Source organism: Scyliorhinus torazame, chromosome 29 (assembly GCF_047496885.1).
Source record: "Scyliorhinus torazame isolate Kashiwa2021f chromosome 29, sScyTor2.1, whole genome shotgun sequence".
Lineage (NCBI taxonomy): Eukaryota > Metazoa > Chordata > Chondrichthyes > Carcharhiniformes > Scyliorhinidae > Scyliorhinus > Scyliorhinus torazame.
Genome location: NC_092735.1, coordinates 6,031,660 through 6,044,507, shown reverse-complemented (window position 1 = coordinate 6,044,507; position 12,848 = coordinate 6,031,660).

Sequence of the window (12,848 nt, the reverse complement as noted above, 5' to 3'; positions counted from 1 at the left end):
GCTCCCCAATCCTTTAACCAGCTCCTCCAGCCCAATTGGCGCCCCCAAACCAGCCACCTCCTGCTCCTCCACCCTCGGGAACCTCAGCTAATCCAAAGATCGTCGCATCCCCTCCTCCCCCACTGGGGGCTCAGACCTGTACAGATCCCCGTAGAAGTCCCTAAATACCTCGTTTATTCTCACCGCACTCTGCACCGTATTCCCCCCCGCTGTCCTTAACTCCACCTATCTCCCTCGTTGCCTCCCTCTTACGAAGCTGGTGTGCCAGCATCCGACTCGCCTTCTCCCCATATTCATACGTCGCCCCCTGCGCTTTCCTCCACTGTGCCTCTGCTTTCCCTTTCAACAGGTCGAACTCCGTCTGGAGGTTCCGCCGCTCCCTGAGTAGTCCCTCCTCGGGGGCCTCTGCATATCTCCTGTCCACCCTTTAAGATCTCCCCCACTAACCTCTCCCTCTCCCTGCTCTCTCTCTTCTCCCTGTGAGCCCTGATGGAGATTAACTCTCCCCTGACCACCGCCTTCAACGCCTCCCAGACTACCCCCACCCGCACCTCCCCGTTGTCGTAGGCCCCCAAATATCTTTCAATACACCCCTGCACCCGCCCGCACCCCCCCTCATCCGCCAGTAATCCCACATCCAGACGCCACAGCGGGCGTTGGTCCCTCTCCTCTCCTAACTCCAGCTCCACCCAGTGCGGGGCGTGGTCTGAGATGGCTATGGCCGAATACTCCGTTCCCTCCACTTTTGGGATTAGCGCCCTACTCAAAATTTAAAAATCTATCCGGGAGTAGGCTCTATAGGCGTGGGAAAAGAATGAAAATTCCCTGGCCAGCGGCTTGGCAAACCTCCATGGATCCACTCCCCAAATCTGGTCCATAAACCCCCTGAGCACCTTGGCCGCAGCCGGCCTCTTACCCCGTCCTGGACCTAGAACGGTCCAGTGCTGGGTCCAGCACCGTGTTGAAATCCCCCCCCCCCCATTATCAAGCTTCCTACCTCCAGGTCCGGAATCCGACCCAGCATGCGTTTCATAAATCCGGCATCATCCAGTTCGGGGCATATACGTTCACCCAGCACCACCCGCACCCCCTGCAACCTACCGCTCACCATCACATATCGACCTCCATTATCCACTACAATATTCATTGCCTCAAACGACACCCGCTTCCCCACCAGTATTGCAACCCCTCTGTTCTTCGCATCCAGCCCTGAATGGAATACCTGTCCTACCCATCCCTTTCTCAGCCTAACCCGATCTGCCACCTTCAAATGTGTCTCCTGGAGCATAACCACGTCCCCCCCCCCCCCCCCCCCCCCCCCCCGACTAGCCATCTCCTTTTCTAGGCCAGCCACGTGCCCGCGCCTCCCGCACCCTCCAGTCCCCCAGACGGCGGACCCCTGCCCCCGACTCCCTCTCCTACTTCCAGCTCCCCTTTGGCCAATGCAGCAGCAACCCTATCATCTCCTCCTCCTCCTCCCTCCCCCCCCGCTAGATCCACACCTAGCCCTTTTGCTCCCCCCATAACACTCCCGTAAGTCAGCTGACTCCTGCTGACCCCGGCCTCTCCCGCCATTCCATCGACCCCCCAGTGTGAGAATCCCCCCTCCCCCTCCCTGGCAGTCAGTGTGCGCTCCTCTCCAGCACCGCCCATCCCCCCCCCCCCGGCCCCCACCCCCGTCCTTCCCCAGCGCGGGAAAAAGCCCGCGCCTTCCTGAGCCGGCCCCGCCCCCTCTGGCGCAGCTCCTTTTGCGGCCTTACCCCAATTCCCCATCCCCGGGCCTCCACTCCCCCCTCTTCCCTCGTGGGGGTCTGCCCCTCCAGCACCGACGCACACACTCTCCCACAGTCTCCCCATCAAATCCCTTCACCCATCCCCATCCAGCACCCAAACCAGGGGAACATTCCCTACACGTAATAAACACCATATACACAGTAAACATCCCCCCACAACAGACCCTCAGTTTGAGTCCAACTTTTCAGTCCGTATAAAGCTCCACGCCTCATCAGGCGTTTCGAAATAGTGGAGCCGATCCTGGAACGTGACCCACAATCGCGCTGGCTGCAGCATCCCGAACTTCACCCCCCTTCCGATGGAGCACCGCCTTAGCCCGATTGAAACCAGCTCTCTTCTTAGCCACCTCCGCACTCCAGTCCTGGTAGATTCGGATCTCCGTGTTCTCCCACCTGCTGCTCGCTCTTTCTTGGCCCATCTCAGGACACACTCTCTGTCCATAAAGCGGTGAAACCTCACCACTAACAGCCCTTGGCGGCTCGTTGGCCTTGGGTCTCCTTGCTAGGACCCGGTGAGCCCCATCCAGCTCCAGGGGCCTCGGGAAAGCTCCCGCGCCCATCAGCGAATTGAGCATCGTGCTCACATATGCCCCGGTATCGGGCCCCTCCACTCCTTCGGGGAGGCCCAGAATCAAGAAGATTCTTCCTCCTCGACCTATTCTCCAGGTCCTCGAATCTTTCCGCCCACCTCTTGTGAGCGCCTCGTGCGCCTCCACCTTCACCGCCAGGCCCAAGAGCTCATCCTCGTTCTCCGAGGCTTTTTGCCGCACCTCCTGATCGCCGCCCCTTGGGCCTTCTGGGTCTCCACTAGCTTCTCGATCGCCGCCTTCATTGGCTCCAGCATTTTGGTTTTCAGCTCCTCAAAGCAGCGTCTGAGGAAACCCCTGCTGCTCCTGCGACCACTGCGCCCACGCTGCTTGGTCTCCACCTGTCGCCATCTTGTTTTTCTCTCCCCTCTCACTTTTCGCTGCTCCAAGATCACTTTTTTCACCGCTCCACTCCTGGTCCAATCCATACACTGTCGGGGGGACCTTGCTGTCACCTTCCACACTGGAAGCCGTCGAACAATTGCCATTGGGATCCCTCTAGAGAGCCCAAATGTCCGTTCCCGGCGGGAGCTGCGAACGTGCGACCTACCTAGGCATAGCCGCAACCGGAAGTCATGGCCGTTGATTTTAACCATCGTCGACGCGATGGCCAGGTTGTGCGGGGGAGATTAGTCCAGCGTCATCGAAGCGAGCTGCGGGTAGCGAGCGGATGCTTCGGGGTGGCGAGCGTGTGCAGTTCCGATGGCGGGATGTCCGGGGTACAAGATGGTGGCGCCCATGGTGGCACACATTGTGGTGTCGGGACAAGATGGCGGCGCCCATGGGGCGCACGTGGCCGAAGGGGGACAAGATGGCGGCGCCCATGGGGCGCACGTGGCCGAAGGGGGACAAGATGGCGGCGCCCATTGGTCGCACATGGCCCCGGGAGGAGAAGATGGCGGCTCCCATTGTGCGTCTGGCGTGGGGGAGGGACGATAGCGGGGCATGATCGCAGCGACTGCGCGGGCCTGGCACACAGCTGCGAAGTGGCCCTTTTTACTGCAGGTTTTACAAACTGCAGTGCGGGCCGGACAGTGTTGGCGGGGATGCTTCTGCTGACCGCAGAAGTAGCAGCGGAGACCCCCAGGGGGCGCGGATCGGCGTGCGGCGCAGGCGTATTGCGAAGGCAGGGCCCCGGCTGAGGAGGTCATCGGCGGGGTCCAGGAGGGGTAGGAAGGAGTAGAAGGGTGGGCAGCGCGGCGGAGAGGTACGATTGTACGTTACGGGATGTGACCGTCATGGAGAGCGCCAAGGTTTTCGTCTCCGCCAGTTCGAGCGTGGGCCCCTTCCAATAATCGTTCTCGGATGCGGTCCGACGCAATCCCCATCATGAAGGCATCGCGCATGAGGAGATTCGCGTGTTCGGTGGCCGTAACGACCTGACAGTCACAGTCCCGGACGAGTGGGATTAGGGCCCGCCAGAAGTCTTCGATGGACTCACCAGGTAGTTGCGAGCGGGTGGCGATCGGGCTTAATTCTGATATCCATTCTGTGGAAAATCTGACTGTAATAAATTGATGCACGATCAATTGCACAGAGACTAAAGTTGGGGGACAACTGTGGCTTTATTACAGCCAGATGCGTGGCCTCCTGCTGCAGCTGGCGAAATGGCAGGGCACTGGAGGTCATGTATATTTATACAGTTCTCCCTGGGCGGAGCCAGCCGGCAGGAGCTACCGGCGAACCTGTAGTGCAGGTCCTACCTTACATCTCCTATTACAGTGGTTCACCACAGTTCCGAGACCTGTTTGTGGCCAACAAACAAGCAGAAGAATAGCCAGGTAGCCAAGAAACAGGGAGAGCAGCCAAAGCATGAGAGGGAGAGATAGACCGGAGAGGGGGGGACGGGGACACGACAGCTAAATCTAAGAGGAAGGAAAGGCAAGCCACAGGGGGGGGGGGGGGGGGGGGGGGGGGGGGGGGGGGAAGAGAGAGAGAGAGCGGGGGTGGGTAGAGGGAAGAGACTGAACAATAGAGGAAAGCCAGGGAGGGAGAGGGGGGAAGCAGGGAAACGTTAACAAACTTAACGTCCACAGGAACAGAGAAAACGGGGAAGACGGGGAGGGCCGCAGAAGCGGAAGTGCGCAGAAGCGGAACGAGACGACAACGGCAGCGAACTCCGTCTGGGAGAAGCAAGGGACGACAACACCACGAACAGATGCTACTGTGTGTAAATACTTTTGCCAAGTGCACAGAGCTGCTGCTGTTGAGTGGGGGCATAATACCGTCCGATGGCCTCTCAGGGAAAATTAAAACGTCAGCAGCAGCAGCGACCCGTAGGAGAGTGGGGGTGAGGGCTCCGTTGGGAGGGTGTGGGAAGACTGAGGCGCATGGGGTTACGTCTAGTCAATTGCTTTTGTATATTCTCTTTTTGCACTATGTTAATGTTCACTCTATTTTGCTGTGCTAGGATTATTACTATTTATTATGAAAAACTTTGCAAAACTTTAATTTAAAAAAATATTTAAAAAAAAATACTTTCAATCTCTTTGTTAACCTGTGCCAATTTTAAAGGGTTAAGTCTGTATGGATATTGTTTGATTGGAACAGCATTTCCCCACATCTACATCATGTATAGCCATTTTAGTACTACCCAATTTATCTCCACAAACTTGCCCATGTGATATCAATAACTCTTTCAGGTCAGTTCGTTTTTCCTCTGGAAGGTAACTCAACAATTTATCCCAATTTTTAAGAACATCCTCATTTTCCAATTTAATTTGAGGTATGTCAAGTTCAGTCATCTGGATTTGGTTCGTCACTTTGAGTTAGAATCATTAAAACCTCCTCCTTTTTCTCTCCTTCCCTTTCAAAGTACCTTTTAAGCATATTCACATGACACACTCGGTGAGTCTTCCTTCTATCTGATGTTTTTACCACATAATTCACCTCACTTAATTTATTTTCAATCTGATAAGGTCCACAAAACCTAGCTTTTAAAGGTTCACCTACCACTGGTAACAATACTAAAATTTTATCTACACTGGCAAAACTACGAATTTTGGATTTCTTGTCCGTGACCCATTTCATCACATTTTGTGCAACGTTTAAATGTTGTCTAGCCAATTCACCTGCTCTATTTAATCGTTGCCTAAAATTTGACAAGTAATCCAATAATGTAATTTCTGATTTCTCACTCACCAATTTTTCCTTAATCAATTTAAGTGGTCCTCTTACCTCATGACCAAAAATGAGTTCAAAAGGACTAAATTTGGTTGACTCATTAGGTGCATCCCTAATTGCAAACAGTACAAATGGAATTCCTTTATCCCAATCCTCTGGATAATCGTGACAATAAGCCCTCAACATTGTCTTTAATGTCTGATGCCACCTTTCCAACGCTCTTTGCAATTCTGGATGGTACACAGTTGATTTAAATTGTTTTATTCCTAAGCTATCCGTAACTTCTTTGAATAACCTGGAGATAAAATTTGATCCTTGATCATATTGTATTCCTGTGGGTAGTCCATATCTCTTAAAGAATTTAAGTAATTCCTCCACAACCTTTTTAGCTGTAATATTACGTATTGGAATGGCCTCTGGAAACCTAGTAGACACATCCATTATAGTCAAAAGATATTGATTCCCACTTCTTGTTTTAGGAAGCGGTCCTACACAATCAATTAGGACCCTTCTAAAAAGTTCCTCAAATGCTGGAATGGGTATTAAGGGAGCTGGTTTTATCACTGCTTGAGATTTCCCCATCACTTGACATGTGTGACATGATTGACAACATTTAACTACATCTTTATGTAGTCCAGGCCAATAAAAATATTTTTGGATTTTAGCTTGAGTTTTCCTTATTCCCAAATGAGCTCCCACTGGTACCTCATGTGCAACTCACAACAAATCCTTTCTATACCCTAACGGCAATACTACTTGATGAACTTCTGCCCACTTTTCATCTGCCTGCATTTGTACAGGTCTCCATTTTCTCATCAAGACATCACTTTTACAGTAATAACACTCTGGTATACACACAGATTCTTCTTCCGTATATGCTTTCTGATACATCCGTTTTATTTCTATATCTTTTTGTTCTAACCCCGCCAATTTTCCTGAACTAAAAATATCCGCCTCATCCTCCACCTGTTCTTGTTCTTTTTCAACCATCTGATTAAAAATCGTTTCTGATAATTGCACTTCAACTTCATCTTCACTCTTTGATTTCTCCGCTTGTCTTAACCTGTGACTTTGCGACCTTGTTACTACACAATCCGGAAAAATCCCAGGATATTCGTCCTTCAACACTTCAGTTGTCTGATTTTCAACTGGCTTATCAACCACCGTAGGCATCACTCCCACCTGCGATCCAGCTATATCATTACCCAAGATAAACTGTATTCCTGGACAAGATAATTTCTCTATTACTCCTACTACCACTTTACTCCTACTACCACTTCATCACTCTTCACTGGACTTTCCAACCTTACCTTATATAATTGAACATTACTCCTCTCACCCTGAATTCCACATATTACCACCTTTTCTGGCAACATTCTTCCCAAACTACATAATTCCTCATCTCTTACCATTAAAGATTGACTAGCTCCCGTATCTCTTTAAATTGTGACTTCTTTACCTGCTCCTCCTGGTACACGAGTAAACTTTACCCACACAAGTAAATTCTTTAAAGAGATCTGGCACCTTCTTATCAATCACCTCTTGATCAGGCTGGACAATCTTTTGCACTTCCTCCACTTCACTTGGGCTTTCCTTTACCACTCTAACAAACCCCACTGTCTTATCCTGTTTTACCACATCAGCCTTCCCAGTACTTTTCTTCAACACTGTGACTTTACATGGCCTAGTTTATTACAGTGAAAACATTTGAAACTTTTCATTTCTTTTCCACACTCCTGAATTTCTTTTTTAATCTGAGGTACACTCTCTTTATTATCCCCCATCAGATCACCTTTACTTTTACCACTTTAGTATTTCTCATGTCCCCAGTTTCTATCCCTCACAGGCTGAAACTGATGTCGGAAACCAAGCTTTGATTTATGAACTAATTCATAATCATCTGCCGTTTCTGCTGCTAATCTCGCAGTTTTACCCCTCTGCTCTTCCACATGAGTTCTCACTACATCAGGAATTGAATTTTTAAACTCCTCCAAAGTATAATTTCTCCGAGAGCTTCATACATTTGGTCTATTTTCAAAGCCCTTATCCACCTATCTAATTTACTCTGTTTGAGGCTTTTAAAATCCATGTATGTTTGACCAAATTCTTTCATTAGATTTCTAAACCTTTGTGTGTAGGCTTCAGGCACTAGCTCATATGCACCCAATATGGATTTTTTTCACCTCCTCATACGTTCCAGATACCTCCTCCGGTAATGATGCAAACACTTCACTAGCCCTACCTATCAGCTTTGTTTGAATCAGTAACACCCACATGTCCTGTGGCCATTTCATTTGTTTAGCTACCTTCTCAAATGAAATGAAAAAGGCTTCCACTTCCTTCTCGTCAAAACTTGGTAATGCTTGGACATATTTAAATAGATTCCCACCAAGCCTTCGACTTTGACGCTCTTTCTCACTATCCTCATCACTATCATCCAACTGTACGTTTCCCTTTACATCTGCCAATTATGTTTCATAGCCATTTTCTGAAGTTCAAATCTCTCTCTTTTTCCCTTTCCTCGCTATCTCTTTCTTTTTGTTCTGCTCGGGCTATTCTTTCTTTGTTTCTTTCTTCTCTCACCTTTTCCTGATCTGTATCTCCCTCTCTCTTTCTTTTTCTCTCATTGCATATTCAAGCTGCTTTAATTCATTTTCATGTTCAAGTTGCTGAATCTGCAACTGGATCTTTGCTATTTCTAATGAGTCAGACTGTATCTCAGGCAACTTTAAATGCTTAGCCACCACCATAATTACCTCATCTTTTCGCATTTTGTCAGGTAATGTTAACTGCAATGTTTTTGCCAAATCTAACAGTCTGCTTTTAGTCTCTGTCCATAAGGTACTGCGTGACTGTCTCCACCCCCAAAAACTTCAGAGCCTCTGAAAGAGCCATTGTCCACAACACACTCCCCACTTAAACTGTAATACCACACCTGAAAAGCAACCACAAAATGCTCGCCCCTTACTGTCTTTAAGTTCACCAAGCCAATCCAATAGATAGACTTTTATCCCAGACGAGCCCCCAATTTGTTATGGGCCAGGGTTTAGAGAACCCCAAAGTGTATCATGGAGTTCACCTGACCCACAACTTTTAATAGATTGTGGTATGGGGAGCACACGACCCACTCTACAGGTGTGGTAGAGCAGAAATGGAAAAGTATTTTTTAAAGCAAAACTATGTTTATTCTATGAACTCAAGTTAACCTTTTTAAAATACAGTGAACATCTTAGCAACCATCAATTCAAATACAACCCCCAAAGAATACAACACTAAGTAATGCTTAATAACTTCCCAAATAACATCCAGAAGACAGAAGAAACACCTTTCAACAGAAGCACATCAGGTTAAAGTCACTACTGTTCTTAGTTTTAAATCACCAGGATCGATTTACAGTCTTTAGATTACAGAGAGAAACTCATACACCTTCAGGCTGTGACTGCAGCTATCTAGATCTGAAAACGAAACTAAAACACACCCTGCAGCCTGCTCAAAACCGAAAGTAAAAAGCTGATAGGACAGCCCAGCTCCACCCACACTCTGACATCACTGCAGTAATATGAGCAGCCAAACATTTCTTAAAATGACATACTCATGACAACTAGATATGGACTACCCACAGAAATACAATCGGATCAAGGATCAAATTTTACCTCCAGGTTATTCAAAGAAGTTATGGATTGCTTAGGAATAAAACAATTTAAATCAACTGCGTACCATCCAGAATCGCAGGGAGCGTTAGAAAGGTGGCATCAGACATTAAAGATAATGTTGCGGGCTTATTGTCATGATTATCCAGAGGATTGGGATAAAGGAATTCCATTGGCTCGCTAGAACAAACAGAGTTATTATCTCTGGGTTGTTACCCGTGCCACATGCTAGTGAGATGAGGAATAGGGATAGAGAGCAGTTGAACACGTGGCTACAGGGATGGTGCAGGAGGCAGGGTTTCAGGTACCTGGATAATTGGGGCTCATTCTGGGGTAGGTGGGACCTCTACAAACAGGATGGTCTACACCTGAACCAGAGGGGTACCAATATCCTGGAGGGGAAATTTGCTAATGCCCTTCGGGAGGGGGATGGGAACCTGAATTGTAGCTCCAGTGTACAGGTTGAGAGTAGTGAGGTCATGAGTAAGGTTTCAAGGTCGCAGGAGTGTACCAGCAGGCAGAAAGGTGGTTTGAAGTGTGTCTACTTCAACGCCAGGAGCATCCGGAATAAGGTGGGTGAACTTGCGGCATGGGTTGGTACCTGGGACTTCGATGTTGTGGCCATTTCGGAGACATGGATAGAGCAGGGACAGTAATGGTTGTTGCAGGTTCCGGGGTTTAGATGTTTCACTAAGCTCAGGGAAGGTGGTAAAAGAGGGGGAGGGGTGGCATTGTTAGTCAAGGACAGTATTACGGGTGGCAGAAAGGACATTTGATGAGGACTCGTCTCCTGAGGTACTATGGGCTGAGGTTAGAAACAGGAAAGGAGAGGTTGCCCTGTTGGGAGTTTTCTATAGGCCTCTGAAAAGTTCCAGAGATGTAGAGGAAAGGATTGTAAAGATGATTCTGGATAGGAACGAAAGCAACAGGGTAGTTGTTATGGGGGACTTTAACTTTCCAAATATTGACTGGAAACGCAATAGCTCGAGTACTTTAGATGGGTCCATTTTTGTCCAATGTGTGCAGGAGGATTTCCTGACACAGTATGTAGATAGGCCAACGAGAGGCAAGGCCACATTGGATTTTGTACTTGGTAATGAACCAGGCCAGGTGTTAGATTTGGTGGTAGGTGAGCACTTTGGTGACAGTGACCACAATTCGGTTACGTTTACTTTAGCGATGGAAAGGGATAGGTATATACCACAGGCAAGAGTTATAGCTGGGGGAAAGGCAATTATGATGCGATTAGACAAGACTTAGGATGCATAGGGTGGGGAAAGAAACTGCAGGGGATGGGCACAATTGAAACGTGGAGCTTGTTCAAGGAACAGCTGCTGCGTGTCCTGGATAAGACTGTACCTGTCAGGCAGGGAGGAAGTGGTCGAGTGAGTGGTTTACTAAAGTAGTTGAATCACTTGTCAAGAGGAAGAAGGAGGCTTATGTAAAGATGAGACATCAAGGTTCAGTTAGGGTGCTCGAGAGTTACAAGTTAGATCGGAAGGACCTAAAGAGAGAGCTAAGAGGAGCCAGGAAAGGACATGAGAAGTCCTCGGCAGGTAAGATCAAGGAAAACCCTAAAGCTTTCTATAGGTATGTCAGGAATAAAAGAATGACTAGGGTAAGAGTAGGGCCAGTCAAGGACAGTAGTGGGAAGTTGTGTGTGGAGTCCGAGGAGATAGGAGAGACGCTATATAAATATTTTTCGTCAGTATTCACACAGGAAAAAGACAATGTTGTTGAGGAGAATACGGAGACACAGGCTACTAGACGAGACGGGATTGAGGTTCATAAGCAGGAGGTATTAGCAATTCTGGAAAGTGTGAAAATAGATAAGTCCCCTGGGCCAGATGGAATTTATACTAGAATTCTCTGGGAAGCTAGGGAGGAGATTGCTGAGCCTTTGGCTTTGATCTTTAAGTCATCTTTGTCTACAGGAATAGTGCCAGAAGAATGGAGGATAGCAAATGTTGTCCCCTTGTTCAAGAAGGGGAGTAAAGACAACCCCGGTAACTATAGACTAGTGAGCCTTACTTCTGTTGTGGGCAAAGTCTTGGAAAGGATATGAGATAGGATTTATAATCATCTGGAAAGGAATAATTTGATTAGGGATAGACAACACGGTTTTGTGAAGGGTAGGTCGTGCCTCACAAATCTTGAGTTCTTTGAGAAGGTGACCAAAGAGGTGGACGAGGATAAAGCAGTTGATGTGGTGTATATGGATTTCAGTAAAGCGTTTGATAAGGTTCCCCGTGGTAGGTTATTGCAGAAAATACGGAGGCATGAGATTCAGGGACATTTAGCAGTTTGGATCAGAAATTGGCTCGCTGTAAGAAGACAGAGAGTGGTGGTTGATGGGAAATGTTCAGCCTGGAGTTCAGTTACTCGTGGTGTACCACAAGGATCTGTTTTGAGGCCACTGCTGTTTGTTATTTTTATAAATGACCTGGAGGAGGGCGTAGAAGGATGGGTGAGTAAATTTGAGGATGACACAAGTCGGTGGAGTTGTGGACAGTGCAGAAGGATGTTACAAGTTACAGAGGGACATAGATAAGCTGCAGAGCTGGGCTGAGAGGTGGCAAATGGAGTTTAATGCAGAAAAATGTGAGGTGATTCATTTTGGAAGGAGTAACAGGAAGACAAGAGTACAGGGCTAATGGTAAGATTCTTGGTCGTGTGGATGAGCAGAGAGATCTCGGTGTCCATGTACTTAGATTCCCATACCAGCCTCCCCGAACAGGTGCCGGAATGTGGCGACTAGGGGCTTTTCACAGTAACTTCATTGAAGCCTACTCGTGACAATAAGCGATTTTCATTTCATTTCCCTGAAAGTTGCCACCCAGGTTGAGAGGGTTGTTAAGAAGGCGTACGGTGTGTTAGCTTTTATTGGTAGAGGGATTGAGTTTCGGAGCCATGAGGTCATGTTGCAGCTGTACAAAACTCTGGTGCGGCCGCATTTGGAGTATTGCATGCAGTTCTTGTCGCTGCATTATAGGAAGGATGTGGAAGCATTGGAAAGGGTGCAAAGGAGATTTACCAGGATGTTGCCTGGTATGGAGGGAAGATCTTATGAGGAAAGGCTGAGGGACATGAGGATGTTTTAGTTAGAGAGAAGGTTAAGAGGTGACTTGGCATACAAGATGATCAGAGGATTAGATAGGGTGCACAGTGAGAGCCTTTTTCCTCGGATGGTGATGGCTAGCACGAGGGGACATAGCTTTAAATTGAGTGGAGATAGATATAGGACAGATGTCAGAGGTAGGGTTCTTTACTCAGAGAGTAGTAGGGACGTGGAATGCCCTGCCTGCAACAGTAGTGGACTCGCCAACATTAAGGGCATTTAAATGGTCATTGGATAGACATATGGATGATAATGGAATAGTGTAGATGGGCTTTAGATTGGTTTCACAGGTCGGCGCAACATCGAGGGCCGAAGGGCCTGTACTGCGCTGTAGTGTTCTATTTATTTGTACTGTTTGCAATTCGGGATGCACCTAATGAGTCAACCAAATTTAGTCCTTTTTAACTAATTTTTGGTGTCAAATTTTAGGGAACGATTAAATAGAGCAGGTGAATTGACTGGACAACATTTAAAAGTTGCACAAAATGTGATGAAACAGGTAACAGACAAGAAATCCAAAGTTCGTAGTTTTGTCAGTGGAGATAAAGTTTTAATATTGTTACCAGTGGTAGGTGAA